The 14,500-nt window shown below is 46.7% G+C and overlaps 1 protein-coding gene across 1 annotated transcript in view; it reads right to left on the reverse strand.

The window, feature by feature from the left end:
- Positions 1-14,500, reverse strand: part of LOC118081524 (TBC1 domain family member 15-like) — a 176,055-nt gene that overhangs the window by 139,536 nt on the left and 22,019 nt on the right. The gene's annotated exons all lie outside the window — the stretch shown is intronic.

The raw sequence follows: 14,500 nt of genomic DNA on the forward strand, positions 1-14,500 counted from the left end.
CAGTGTCTGGGCAGAACACACTTTTTGAAAGTCAAAGTACATAATGCCTACCAGATGAGGCCTATCCATATGCTCATTGACACCAGTAATTCAAAAGCAGGTGATAACACGTTCCCTTCATGGGGGGGGGGACAGTACTTTTTGTTGGGGTTGGGGATAAATTCTGTACATGCTCAAAGGCATCCATGCCTGTGTACCTGAATTTCTGCAAACGAAAGCTCCCACCATAGCAGGAAGACTAAAGGGCACTCAGCCGACAGCTTCCAGAGCAGCTCTCCCATTTATTCAGCAGGTGGCTTGCCCTAGATGCAAAATCCCTTCCAAATCCATTAAATACGATGCATCAGTTTCCTCTTTAAAGGAAGATGGAGGAATTCCATGTTAATGTAAAAGGCATTAAAAGATTTGCAGCTTGGAAGATTTGTAACCTGCTTCCGCCGTGCGTTGGGGAGTGTAGGAGGTGTTGGGGGCATCCCTCCCCCCCGGCTGCCCTCTTCCTTTGAAGTCTTTGACACAAGATGTGCATCAGATCTCCTGCACCTTCTTTCAATTTAGGGGGTATAAGCGCCTCTCTGCTGTAATCCTGTATCTTGAGATGTAATGTCGCCGATAGCCCAGTGCTGAGAGCCGCTGTGGCCGGTGCGTTCCTGCAGTTCTAAGCGCTGTCGGAGCTGGTGATGGATGGCCCAGAGCCGAGTGGACAAAAGCAATCTGCGCCCCCTTGTAACTCAATCCACAGCTCCAAAAAGCAGCTGTCGCCGCAGCCGCTTATCGGCTTGCTCCACTTCTGGAGGCCTGGGGAGACCAAATCGCAAAGTGCCTTCGTGCTTGTAGGGAAGGTTGAGTTTAGCACAAAAAAAAGACCCTCCAGGGAGCCTAGCGAAATCCACCTTGCTGCAATTGATCACAGCGGAGCACGGAATACAGCTTTTAACTTGGTGTCTGAAACTCTTTCCTTGGAAACAGGACTTTTATATAGCAACGAGTTTATAGTCCTCGTGGTTTTGGAGGAACAATCACCTTCTTCTTCTTTGGCGATCACTCGTAGCCGAGTAAGATTGTCTTCCATAAACACGGTTTTAACAAAGAGTCCGTAAGTGACTGTGGAGGCCAATTCTGGATCCACACGTCCTTCCACAGTGGGGACATTGGTTTCCGGGCGGGAGTTGATCACGGTGTGGATTTGCCAAGCGTGCCTTCCTCTTAGCACGTTTCTCCCTTTGCGTTCTGAGTTCGAGTGTCTTCAAAGTCCATGACACCTTTGGTAAAGGCTGTTCTCCAACTGGAGCGCTCGCAGGCCAGTGTTTCCCAGTTGTTGGTGTTTATACTAAATTTTTTTAGATTTGCCTTGAGAGAGTTTTTAAACCTCTTTTGTTGACCACCAGCATTACGCTTTCCATTTTTAAGTTCGGAATAGAGTAGCTGACCACTACCACCACCTTGATAACGCTGGAGAAAACCCTAATGAGCTGTAGAAAGTTTTTTCTGGAACACTCATAGGTTGTAATGGAGTGGTTTCCTGGTCTATTAACAGAGAAGAAAGTAAAGCCTAGCGAGAAACTTGTGTGCAAAAGCTTGACACTTTAATTTACAGCTGCTGTGAGAATGGTCTTCTCCTATCTGTGCTGATGCTGCATTCCTCTTGTTGCTGGTAGAAGAACATAGTTTTTGACTTAACCTTCATTTTCAATTCAGATGATTCCAGTCCAAATAAATCCCCCTTTCCCCTAAAACGTTACCTTGATAACGTTCTAGATTGGACCCTGGATCTCATTGGTCCTTCATTCTATTTGTTACGAGGTATGAGAAAAATCCGGCGAAAAGACATTTAGTTCTATCTAGTTAATTCACTCCCTGGTGGGGTTGGTTTGTGTACATGTGTATTTTTATGAGTTATTATTTTGTGCCAGGAGAAGGTGCAGCATCTCAGATGAACCTCATAGGTATATGAGTATTGGCTATCTGCTTTGGCATTCTGCCAACTTGGTTGGTTTCGTGAAGACCAACCTGTTAACACAGGCATTCCCCCGATCTTGACCCAAGTCTCCTGTTTGGTTTCGATTGCTGTGTTGTCATAATGTGGTTATTTTAGCATATTTTAATGATGGGTGTTGATATTCTAATGTTTTAATGGGACTGTTTTATTGTGCACTTTAATTATGGGTGTTTTCTGTTTCAATTTCCGTATAGCAGGTTTTTTATACTTTGTAAGCTGCTTGCAAGCTGATTCTGCCAATAAGTGGCCTATACATTTATAAAGAAGAACAGTTTCTCTCACCTGTTCTCATTGAGGTTTTTCAAAGTGGCTTGCACAGTAAATGGATCACAATGCACTTAACAATTATTTTTAGGTTCCATGATTCATAATCCGGAGCTAAACGTATCTGGTAGGGCCTCTGTCAGGATTGCAACCACCCACCCTTTCTTAAGTCATGTGTTGTATATCTGAAGAATGTGCTTTTAAATGTCCTGTCTTGATAGCTACAGGTTTTTTCCCCCAGAGATATTCCTCTATTCCCAGTCCTCAACAGTGGGCGGTCCTCGGTGGAATATTCCTATGCTGTGTTTTCTGGTCCCCTCAGCCGCTACTTCTCTCCCCCCCACCCCCAATCTTTTCCCATTTTGGGCATTCGTGTAGGTTTTTCTGTATTTGTGTGCCCACACTCTTAAAAACAACAACAACAACCACACACACACACACACACACACACACACACACACACACGAAGCATGCAAGAGCAGAATAGTGAACATTACCAGTCTCTTTTTACCATGTTTCACAATGAAGAAGCCTTGTGGGTTGTTGCTGTTGTTGTTTTTAGAGGGAGGGGTATCCATTTCCATTCAGTTTTCAAAATATGTGCAGAGGTTTTGCATTCCGTTCACCTATATTCTGATAAAGAGATCTTGTGCAGAAATTCTGTATGGTTTTTTTAAAAAGAATTGCCCTGATGCATGTACTTTGATTACAGTCTCCATGGTAACCCTTACAAGAGATATTGAGCGAGCAACTTCTCTGATTGCAGTTGTTGAAACTGAAACATCACCAACGTTTGAGGAGCAAACTTTGACACACAGGGCAAACCACCTTCCCTTCCCAGAAGGAAAGAGCTAACAAGCATTCACTACCAGCAGTGGTTACTTCTGCATAAGAGGATTTCCATCGTAAGAGAAAACCCAAATTAAGTATATACATAAAAAAAAAAAATGAGCTGGCATTTTGGACAACTGTGTCATCATGCAGACGGTGTGAAAAACCTGGGTGCATAAAGTACACAAATTCCACAATAAACATCCATTATCTAGTCCATGGAAGGGCAAACTAAGGCCCAGGAGCCGGAGCCGGCCCAATCACGGACAGTCCGGGAATCAGCCCGTTTTTACATGAGTAGAATGTGTGCTTTTATTTAAAATGCATCTCTGGGTTATTTGTGGGGCTTGCCTGGTGTTTTTTACGTGAGTAGAATGTGTGCTTTTATATAAAATGCGTCTCTGGGTTATTTGTGGGGCATAGGAATTCGTTCACCCCCCCAAAAAATATAGTCCGCCCCCCCACAAGGTCTGAGGGACAGTGGACTGGCCCCCTGCTGAAATAGTTTCCTGACCCCTGATCTAGTCCAACCCCTTGCGGCGCAGATTTATGCAGCTGTCCCATGCAGGGATTGAACCTGCAACACTGGCATTTTCAGCACTGCACTCTAACCAACTGAGCTGCTATGGGCACCCCACTTGTCTGAATGGTGGCCGGAGAGAGAAACAATTGTAATGTAGCCAGGAATGGACACAAGAGCCCAGGTTTGGCAGCTGACGGGAGGTTGGTGGTTCAAGCCCACCCAGGGACGGCTGTGGGCAGGTTTCCTGCATTGCAGGGGGTTGGACTAGATGACCCTCAGGGTCCCTTCCAACTCTCTAGTTCTGTGATGCTAAGAAGCCTTGGTGGTGGGGGTGGTAGGGTTTCTCAAGGACATACTTGTGGGAGAACTGGTGCTGTTTTAAAGAAGTGGGCTGTTCTGGGTGCCCACCCATGTGTGGTTTGTATATTTAGATCTTGCCTTGTAATAAATAACAGGAAAAACACAACTGCTTCATGCTCTCTCTTTTTTCAAGGAAATGGACCCTATACAAGGCTGCTCCCCCGCCCCAGTGGCACAGGCTGGCTTCATCCTGCTGCTGTGCTGAGTCCCGAGGGGCTTCTCTCCCTAGAATTTCAGGCCATTACCTCATCCCTACCTCATCCCTGCTCCCCTCTCCACCCCACCTGCCCCACACAGCTTTTGATCTCCCGTGACATTAACCTGAAATTTGAGATTTCGCTCTGCAGCTAACAGATGGGGCTGGAGGGCTGGAGGGGAAGCCACAGGGCTGGGGGGTGGGCGGCAAAATCAAAAGGACCCGCTACCTCTCGCAGGAGCCTGCATCAAAGATAAGCTGTATCGGATTGTCTGCCTCCCCCAGCATCTGGTGAGAATCACTTTTTGGACCAGGCAAAACCGAGTTCTAAGTGTCAAGGGGATGAAAGCATTCAATTTTCTGACCTAGTCTCTTATAATATCACCCAGTCTCGGATGCAACAAGCCGGCTGCTCCATTTGGAGGCTTAAACTTTGCAAAAGACAGGTGGAAAGAAGGGCAAAGCCAGGTTCTTTCCAATGTGACTCTCAGTAGATGGAAGATGTTTTCGAGCAACGGATACCGACTTTTTCAGACACACAGACCGCTATGCATTTCAGTGTATAGGACTCAGTTTCTGCCACATCCGTCCATCCATCCATCCATCCATCCATCCATCCATCCATCCATCCATCCATCCATCCATCCATCCATCCATCCATCTCCTTTTCCTTCTCTCTCCTTCTTAGGCTTTCATGCTACTTTTTCATTCCCTTACTCCCTTTCTCCATCTTTTACAAAAGGAAGGAAGGAAGGAAATAGTAGCTGTGGAACAACTCACTGGTGGAAGATGTGTGCTTTTGAACATGTGGCTGGCTACTCTCAAGCAACACTATATGCTTCCCTGCTGAAAGAAGGCCATTTGAGCCCAATATTCAGAAGCGCTGTAAAACATTCTTTTTTTATTCAGGCTTTCAGAGGGTGTGTAGTTGTAAACGGTAATCGTTACAGATGGTTTTGTTGACTTTACTGGTTTAGAGTTTTATTGATTCGTACTGTATGTTTTTATTTAACTTTTATATTTTCACTGTTGATTTTTTTTTATTAGGGCTGTTGTAAGCCACTCAGAGCTACACTGAATTAATAATCCTAACAACAAGGAGTCCTGTGGCACATTAAAGACTGACACCTTTATGGTTAGTTATTGCTGGTCTTTAAGGTGCCATGGGACTCTTAGTTGTTCCTGCTGTGACACAGCTATCCTTCTGTAACAACAGCAGCTCAGCAGAAACAAGGGAAGTTGGTGTCAACGATTGCCTTTTATCCCTTTTCACTTTTCATCATTCTGCAGACAGGTCTAAAAGTGTCCTGCACATTCAGAGTGAAGGCAAGAGGCATTGCCCCGACTCTGAATTGACTTTAGGGAGGTTCACATTCATCATCGAAGGGACCCAGGTGGCGCTGTGGGTTAAACCACAGAGCCTAGGGCTTGCTGATCAGAAGGTCGGCGGTTCGAATCCCTGAAACGGGGTGAGCTCCCGTCGCTCGGTCCAAGCTCCTGCCCACCTAGCAGTTCGAAAGCACATCAAAGTGCAAGTAGATAAATAGGTACCACTCCGGCGGGAAGGTAAACGGTGTTTCCGTGCGCTGCTCTGGTTCGCCAGAAGCAGCTTTGTCATGCTGGCCACATGACCCGGAGCTGTCTGCGGACAAACGCCGGCTCCCTTGGCCTATAGAGCGAGATGAGCGCCGCAACCCCAGAGTCGGACACGACTGGACCTGATGGTCAGGGGCACCTTTACCTTTACATTCATCATCATCATCATCATCATCATTTATTTATACCCCACCTATCTGGGTGTGTTGAAACAATCATGGGGTTGAGTAGGTGGTAATATTACCAATTGTTTGAGACATAAGCCAGTAAAAACCATATACAGTGATGCCTTGCAAGACGAAATTAATTCGTTCCGCGAGCCGCTTCGTCTTGCGATAATTTCATCTTGCTGAGCGCGGTTTGCCACGGCAAAAAAAAAGGCAAACAAAATTCGACTTGCAAAACACAGCCATAGAAAACTTCGTCTTGCGAGTCACCAAAAAATCGCAAAACGCGTTTGTCTTGCGAGTTTTTCGTTGCGCGAGGCATTCGTCTTGCGAGGTACCACTGTACTATTCGGCACCAGCATAACAGGGCTCTCTCTTCTGGGACAGCTCCTTAAACCAAAGGCCTTACTTATTCATTAAAAGTGGTCCCACTTAAAGCTCTGCGATGTGGATGTCAATGCATGGGAAAGCCTTTCTCTGTTGTGATTACCGGTAGTTGTTGATGCTGCTTTATAATAACGATGAAAATATTACAGTTTTTGTTTAAGAAAATTGTATTTTCAAATTTTGGTGGTGGTGGGGAAGTGACGAGGCATCAAGTGATGGACCTACTTGTGTGAATTCATTGACCTTAAGTGGAATGTTCCTATAGGAGAGCCTTCCTAACCCCTTGCCTGTTCCCTCATTGGATATTCCAGTGAGATAGGACACATCTCCAGACTTTTACAGGTGGCTTGTGGTTTATTTATTCTTTTAATTGCAGGAGGAGATGCTGGCACTGAGATTTTCTACTCAGCTGCACAGTGAAATTTACATACCCATTCCTTGAAAAACAGCTTGCAGAGCATCATTAGCAGGCAGTGGTTCCCATAGGTTCTTCCTGGTGGAAAACTCTTCTGCACCATTGATGCAGAGACGTTACTAAAGGTAAACTGGTTAGGCGCATAAACACCTTTGTGTAGCACTGATCCCCTAGAATAATTTGTTTGACCCTGAAGTAATTGTCATTGAGCTCCATGTTGCAGTAGACACAGCCTGCAGTTCCCAGTTGGAGCCAACATTGTGAGATGAGCTTCCAATGGCCTATAGGTAAATGCAGAGGTGAACAGGTAAAATGTAGGCCTAGTTTCAGGTGGTATGTCTGTGTTTGGGCTATACCACTTCAACCTGCAGGTGAGCATGATGGCTGAGTGCTCTTCTATATATATAATTTGTATGGAGAATCGTTCAGTCACATGATCCTCCTCTCATTGTCCCAGACCCTCCAAGTGTTTCTATTTTCCAGGGACCGCCCCGGATTTACAGAAGCTGTCCTGGTTTCTGATTTGAATGCCCTACTTTTCCTTAGGACGTCCCTATTTTCATCAGAGAACTATTGCGGGGTTTGGGGTATGTCAATAAGATAAGTAACTATATACCGGTAGCCATTAGAAGATATCTGAAGGTAGCCCTGTATAGGGAAGTTTTTGCATGTTTGATTATATTTTTATTTATTTATTAATTAAAGGTTTTCTTGGTTTACAAAGATATGCGGCATGTCTCTCATAACATTTTTACAAATCAGTTTCATTTGTTGAGACATTAGGAAGAAAAGGGGAAGAGAGGTAGATGGGGGGAGGGTGTTTTTGCCACTCAGAGTGGCTGGGCAGGGTATCAATAATAAAATTATTATTGTATGGAATAGGATGTCCCTCTTTTCATTGGAGAAATGTTGGAGGATACACCTGGTTGTTCAGCAATCCCACAAGCCGCTCTTCACTGACACAGTATATTCCACATTGCATAGGCCTGACAGTCTCTCCTATGCAAAACCTGCACCTGCAATATGGGATACAACCTCACCTGATCCTCTTCACACAATCATTTCCTTTCATGGAGAACTGGTGCGGTTGAATTCAAGCTTCCATCAGCTCCAGCAAGCATGGTCCATAGGCATGGGCATAGCTGCCAAGTACCCCGTTTTCTCCGGGAAAACCCCGATTTTACTTACCTTTTCCCGGTGGTCCCCCGTATCACTTCGTCTCCCGTTTTGCTCCGTTATTTTCTCCTGCCGGCGGCCATTTTTTTCTTTCCGATTTGCCCTTCTATGGGCACCCAAAATGGCCGCCGCCGGCTTCAAAAGTCGCATCTACGCATGTCCGGAAGTGCATAGACGCGACTTCCGGTGTCGGCGGCGGCCATTTTTGGTGCCCATATATGGGCGGAGCGACACCGGAAGTTGCGTTGACGCACTTCCTGACATGCGTACAAGCGACTTTCGAAGCCGGCGGCGGCCATTTTGGGTGCCCATAGAAGGGCAAAGCGACACCGGAAGTTACATCGACGCAACTTCCGGTGTCACACGGCTGCCGGTCCCGGATTCTGCAGTCCGGGACTTGGAAGGTAAGGGCATGGGGGATGCGAGTTGTAGACCACACTGGAAGTTGGACCGTGTTTTGACACTGGTAGGAGGGCACCATCCTCCATTGCATTTGAGATAAGCAGTTTGCAGGGAGGGGAGAGTTCAGGTCACCTGGCACACAGAGATATGTCCTCCAACAGAGGGAAGTGGGCAGGGGCTACAGCTGCCGCTTCCATTGCCATTCCACCAGCCACCGCCTCACTTTGACTAATGATAGGGCCGGCCCTGGTGGGTAGGAAGCGGCGAGAAATTTCCCTTGCACAAGCACAGAATTAGATGCAGCCCATTGCTTAGGAGACAGTCGGTGGAGATGAAATTGATTAGGAAGAGAGGCAGCCAAGAGATCAGGTTTCAGAGTAATCGGCCCTAAAACTGCAAGCGTCTGCTCAAAACAGGAGAGTTGGCCAGATCTGAGGTACCCTGGTTTTGAGGCTTCAACCAGGAATCTCCTGACCTATGTTTGGGGGCAACGTCAGCCTGTCATAAAAGCGGTATGGAACATTGACTTTGGTCATTGGCCGGCAGTATGAAGCCTCTGGTTTGGCCAGCTGGATTGTAAATTCTGTGAAGCTGTCCTTCTGTCCTTTCCTGGTCAGTGAAGTGGTACATATTCTCTCTTGCTGCATTCAAGGCTTCAGACTTGGAAGCCGATGCTGTTTCCTACAACGTGGCCTGGCTCCAACAGCATGCTCCTCTCACCTCCTCCTCGAGCCACCTTGTACTTTGCCTGAACTTCCCAGTCATTGATGGGGGAGAGGGGAGCTTCCCCCCACTCTGCTTCTCTTCCCCGAGGGGTGGATGTTTAAGCAGACTGACAACCTCACCTGCAAAATGTACTAACTAGATAAATGATTGTTCTTAAGCGTTGCCTCCCATCTTTGGAAGATAATTAGAGCTTCCTGCGAAATAGAATGGCGAGGCCTGCTCACCGCAAGCTATGTTCTGTCCAGGGAAATTGCTTTCATGCAGGAGTAATTTTGCTCCGAGCTATAGGAGCCCGACAGTGATTAATTATTGCACAGCTGGGATGCTCAAGAAGGGTCCACATAGCTCTCGATGCATGGAGAGGGTGCAATGTTGGGAGGCAGGAAGTTCCCATTAGCACCCATCAGAGTTGCTGGCACAGCCTCATTGGCAATGATGAGAATCCGTTTTCCTCAGTTATCCCATGCTGAAGTTGACCAAAATCACAAGCGCTTTGTACTGTTAGGGTGCCACGACCTTTGAAAGTCCTATCAACTGTAGATTTATTTATTTTTTAATTACACAAAAGCCTGACATCATTCATAGGAATTCTCCCCAAAGCACAGGACATCTGCATCAGGGTTAATGGCTGAAAAGGCATCTTCTCTGTAAAGTTTTTTCACCAGGTGACGGCTTTAGGTTCTTATCCCAACAATCAAGTTGTGTCAGTCGCTCATAAAGGAGGACTGAGATCAGCACATTCATAGAATGTGTGTGGTTGAGTACACACTGCGCTCAATTCTTCGCTTACAGAATTCTCGAAAATGCAGTTTACCCCTCGCAGAACTACGACTCCCGGCACACTTAAACCAGGAATCTTCCAGGAATCTTTGAGGGAAATGTGCTTTACATGTGTGGTGTGTAATGCAGCATGTGCCTATAAATGCTCATTCTTGGCTGGCAAGTGAGTGGGAGAGAAAACATGGCTAGGATCTACCAATTTCAGTGGGACCTGCTTCCAGTCGGTGTGTACTGAGCCAAATGGACCAGGAGCGTCCTGTATTCCATTTCGTGGAGGATTGCCTTATGAACCTGGATGCCCCCAGCTCAAATCTCCCTGCTGGCAAGGAACTCGCAAAGTGGCACTCACTCGGCCTCAGCCCCTCCATCTGTGACATGAATGTAGCAATAGTGATGTGCCTGGCAGTGACTATCGGAGAGGGCCTGCACAGCACTTTGAACATCCCACAGCAGGCTTGCAAACACCCACTCCCCTATGGCGAGTAACATGTGTCTCCAGGTGAGCAAGCAGCCGATGTTTGTGAAACTGGAAGAGAATGGGCAGATGGGCTGGTATCTTCTGTGTATTGGCAAGGCTGCTCTCAAGCGCCATATAAATGTGAACCTATTCTTCCTTCGTGTTCGATGGATAAGCATTGCATCTGTGTTGTTTACACAAACATATTGAGGGTCTCTGAGTAAGTGCTTTCATCATAAAGGCAGGGGGTGGGGAGGAGGGGGAAATTAAACTCATAAGGCCTTGTATGTCTCAATAAATCCCCTCGCTAGGAGCAGCGAGAAGCGAGGGCTGCCTGCCCGCCGCCAGCTCTTTCAGAATTTTGATTACCCGTATGCGGCTCCCAGCGTTCCGGCTGGTGCGCTGGCCCGCAGCTACTCGTCAACCCAATTAAATAACATTTAAATGCATAACAATCCCGCCAACATCCGACGATGATGGAAATTGTCAGCTCGAAAAGTGGAGCCTGCCGCTGTCCCACGTTTTGTGCACTCAGCAATTCTGCCAGCAATTTCGCGGCAAGCAAACGCACCGCTTTATTGTTGCACTTTTGTTCTTTAGGAAACTTTTGAAGATCATTCAGCCACGGTGCTAATTAATTTGCAAAACGCTGGCACACCAGATGATTTCAGTCTGTGCGTATATCCTCATCCCTCCTTCCCCACATCTCCTCTCTCTCTCTCTCTCTATCTCTTTCGCTCTCTCATTGACTCTCTGTTGGATCTGCCAACTCTTATAATGCCTCTTATAATTGCCGGCTGCCATCCAGAGGGCAGCTCTCCCTTCTCACTCCCTTTTGGATCTTAATTTCTTTCTTTCTTTTTTATGGTCACTTTAATCCAAAAATGTCCCAAATCATTAACCTTTCCAACATGCTTTCCTAAGCCATACTATTAGGGATATATAATAAGCAAGATAAGCTGTGCAGGATCTGAACTGCTACAGTAAAGTAGAGTTCTGTGCAACAGATCAGCTTCTCTGTTAACACAATTTGCGCTGGGATCCCACCCATGTTTATCTGGAAATATGTAAGCTCCATTGAACATTGTAGTATCGAGCTCCTGAGTAAGTATGCTTGGGGTCACACTGTCCTACACATTTTTCAAACTATGTTCTGAATGTACAAACAGTCTTGTTCAATACCTAAAAATAAGAAGTGTGTGTGTGTGTGTGTGTGTGTGTGTGTGTGTGTGTGTGTATACATATACATATATATTCTTAGGCATGATCTGGAGGGATGCAACCAATGGAAAATGAGCAGAACTGCCATTTAGGTATGTTATATGTCAAGTGTCTTTTGAGTTATGAGCTTAGCAATGAGCTCATTAGGGTGCCCAAGTACCTACCGTGAACCACCCTCAGATCTCTGGTTATTATGAGATACGAAAAGGTCACCACACTACCTCCCTTCAGCCAGGGGCAGAGGGAGGGGTGCGGTGGGGGTGGTCTGCCCTTGGTGTCACCACTGAGAGGGGTGACAAAATGCCGGGCGGCACTCACCGCGGGGCCTGCAGCGCATCCGAGCCACGCATCTCTCCTGGGAGTGACACGGTGGCTGGGGGGCCCGCAGGCTCCGTGCTGCCCCAAACGGTCTGCCCACTGCCTCCCCCCCTAGCTGTAGGGTGGCTGAGTGGGAGGAGGCAGGGAGATTCCTCGGAGGCATCCTGCCCTGGCTGGCCACGCCCCATGGGCGGCTGGCCACGCCCCTGGACACAGGACATGTGCGCCGCTCCAGGCACCCGATCGGCTTGCTTCGCCAATGCCTTTAGCTCTGCACGGAACCTTGTGGTGCTCTGATCAGCACCAAACCTCTGGGGCTAGCTGCCATTTTTATGTCCTAGCATCCCCCAAAGTGACACTTCAGGGGCATTGTGGGAAATTTAAATGGCGGCTAGCCCCAGAAGCTCTGTGCTGTTCAGAGTACTGCTGCCTGCCAGGCCTCACAGGAGGGGGCTTTGCCTAGGGGGCTTACTCCAACCTAGAGGTGAAGCCCTGAGGAAGATGTTTAATTTTGGTGTCAGGCTTTAACTGTTGCAAGTTGAATGGGAAACTGTTGGGGACAGAAGGTCTGTAAAAATGAAGAAGACTGTATTCCTATAAAGACAGAGAATAATAATAATAATAATAATAATAATAATAATAATAATAATAATTTATACCCTGCCCATCTGGCTGGGTTTCCCCAGCCACTCTGGGCGGCTTCCAACAAAAGATTTAAAATACATTAAAACATTAAAAAATCTCTCTTGACAGCCACCACCCTCTGACCATCTTTTAGGAACCAGCTAACATGCAGCTTTGCATTATGGGACCCCAAAGTTTGAGTCTGATGTGGTAAAACATCCATTCCTACCAGACTCCTGGGTGCCTTTCACCTACCAACTAGTCCCTGAGCCAGGACGGGGACACCAGAGGAGATTGATAAACCCAAGCAAGACATCTGCAAGGATCATTGAGCTAATTAACAACCCGGCAGAAAGAAAAATGCTCCTCGTTAGGGAGCGGCGCAGGCTTCCTTGTAAACAGGGCGTGTCGGTTACTGGGGAGGAAAGAGGGGGAAGCGAGTGGGGTGGCATCGCCCACAATCGTCCTCTGGAACAAGAGCAGAGGCTTCACAGGGGCCTTTGATGATTGGATAGCAAGATCAGGCTAAGATCCATCTCAGCGTCTCCTTGTCTTACCAAGGACTGGTTTCTCAGTGCATCCTGGGAAGCAGCTAGCTAGAACGGGCAACCTTTCAAATGACTTTGGTTGCTGTATTCCAGGCATAGGCAAACTCGGCACCCCAGATGTTTTGGGACTACAACTCCCATCATCCCTAGCTAACCAGTGGTCAGGGATGATGGGAATTGTAGTCCCAAAACATCTGGAGGGCCGAGTTTGCCTATGCCTGCTGTACTCTTTCGCAGGAGTTTTATCTGTTGGCGTTGCCAGGCGCTCCTCTGTCGTCATTCTGACTTGAAAGTTTCTTAGAATCATAGAGTTGGAAGAGACCACAAGGGCCATCCAGTCCAACCCCCTGCCAAGCAGGAAACACCATCAAAGCATTCCTGACAGATGGCTGTCGAGCCTCTGCTTAAAGACCTCCAACAAAGGGGACTCCACCACACTCCTTGGCAGCAAATTCCACTGTCAAACAACTCTTACTGTCTTCTTCTGGTTTCTGCAGATCAAGCTGATCTTAAAGGCATTGAAACAGCCACAATGCCATACCCTCCAACATTTCTCCGATGAAAGGAGGGACATCCTATACAACAACAACAACAACAACAACAACAACAACAGTAATATTCATATCCCACCCATCTGACTGGATTGGCAACATATATAAAAACATAATAAAACATTAAACTTAATTTTTTAAAAGTCCCTATACAGGGCTGTCTTCAGATGTCTTCTAAAAGTTGTATAGTTACTTATCTCCTTGGCTTCGGGGCCGCATAACCACACCATCCCACATTTCTCCAATGAAAACAGGGATATCGTACCATACTCTCAAAAATTTCTCAGATGAAGATCGGAGGGAGCCCTAAGGAAAAGCGGGACATTCTGGGGTCAAATCAAGAACCAGGGTGGCTTCTATAAATCCAGGACTGTCCCAGGAAAATAGGGGCACTTGGATGGTTTGTGAATTAATAATCTGACAGGAGAGACAGGCAGCCTCGGTCATTTTAACATGGATGTTGAGTGAATCTGGAGATTTAACTACACCTTTTTTGCCTTTGTAAAACAGATACGTAAGCTCCGTCTCCCTCCTTTGCAGTAACCGATAGTGGTGTAAGCCAACGTAACATGGCATTATCGCCAGCATCATTGCTCTGCATGCTTTTTAAAAACTTCCACAAAATCCTCCCCACACGATCTTGAAACGCCCTTTCTACATGATGTGGTGGCCTGGACTGTTTCTGAAATCCAACAAATGCATCTCCTCTGAGAGGAGCTGAATATGGCATCAGATTAGAAACATTAGAGAAGATGAAACAAAAGATGCTTCCTGCTATTAAAAGGGAATCCTTTTAAAACGTGGTATGGGAGACATTCAATCCCGTGAATTACCAGCAATAACTGGGTAATAAAATTCAGGCTGGGCTGGAGGTAATGAAATATACCCAGATTAAATACATATGTAGAAGGACTGTGAGAAGGCATTGGGGGAAGAGTTAATTCAGCACAATTCTATACATG

Source organism: Zootoca vivipara, chromosome 2 (genome assembly GCF_965207765.1).
Source record: "Zootoca vivipara chromosome 2, rZooViv2.hap1.1, whole genome shotgun sequence".
Taxonomy (NCBI): Eukaryota; Metazoa; Chordata; class Lepidosauria; order Squamata; family Lacertidae; genus Zootoca; species Zootoca vivipara.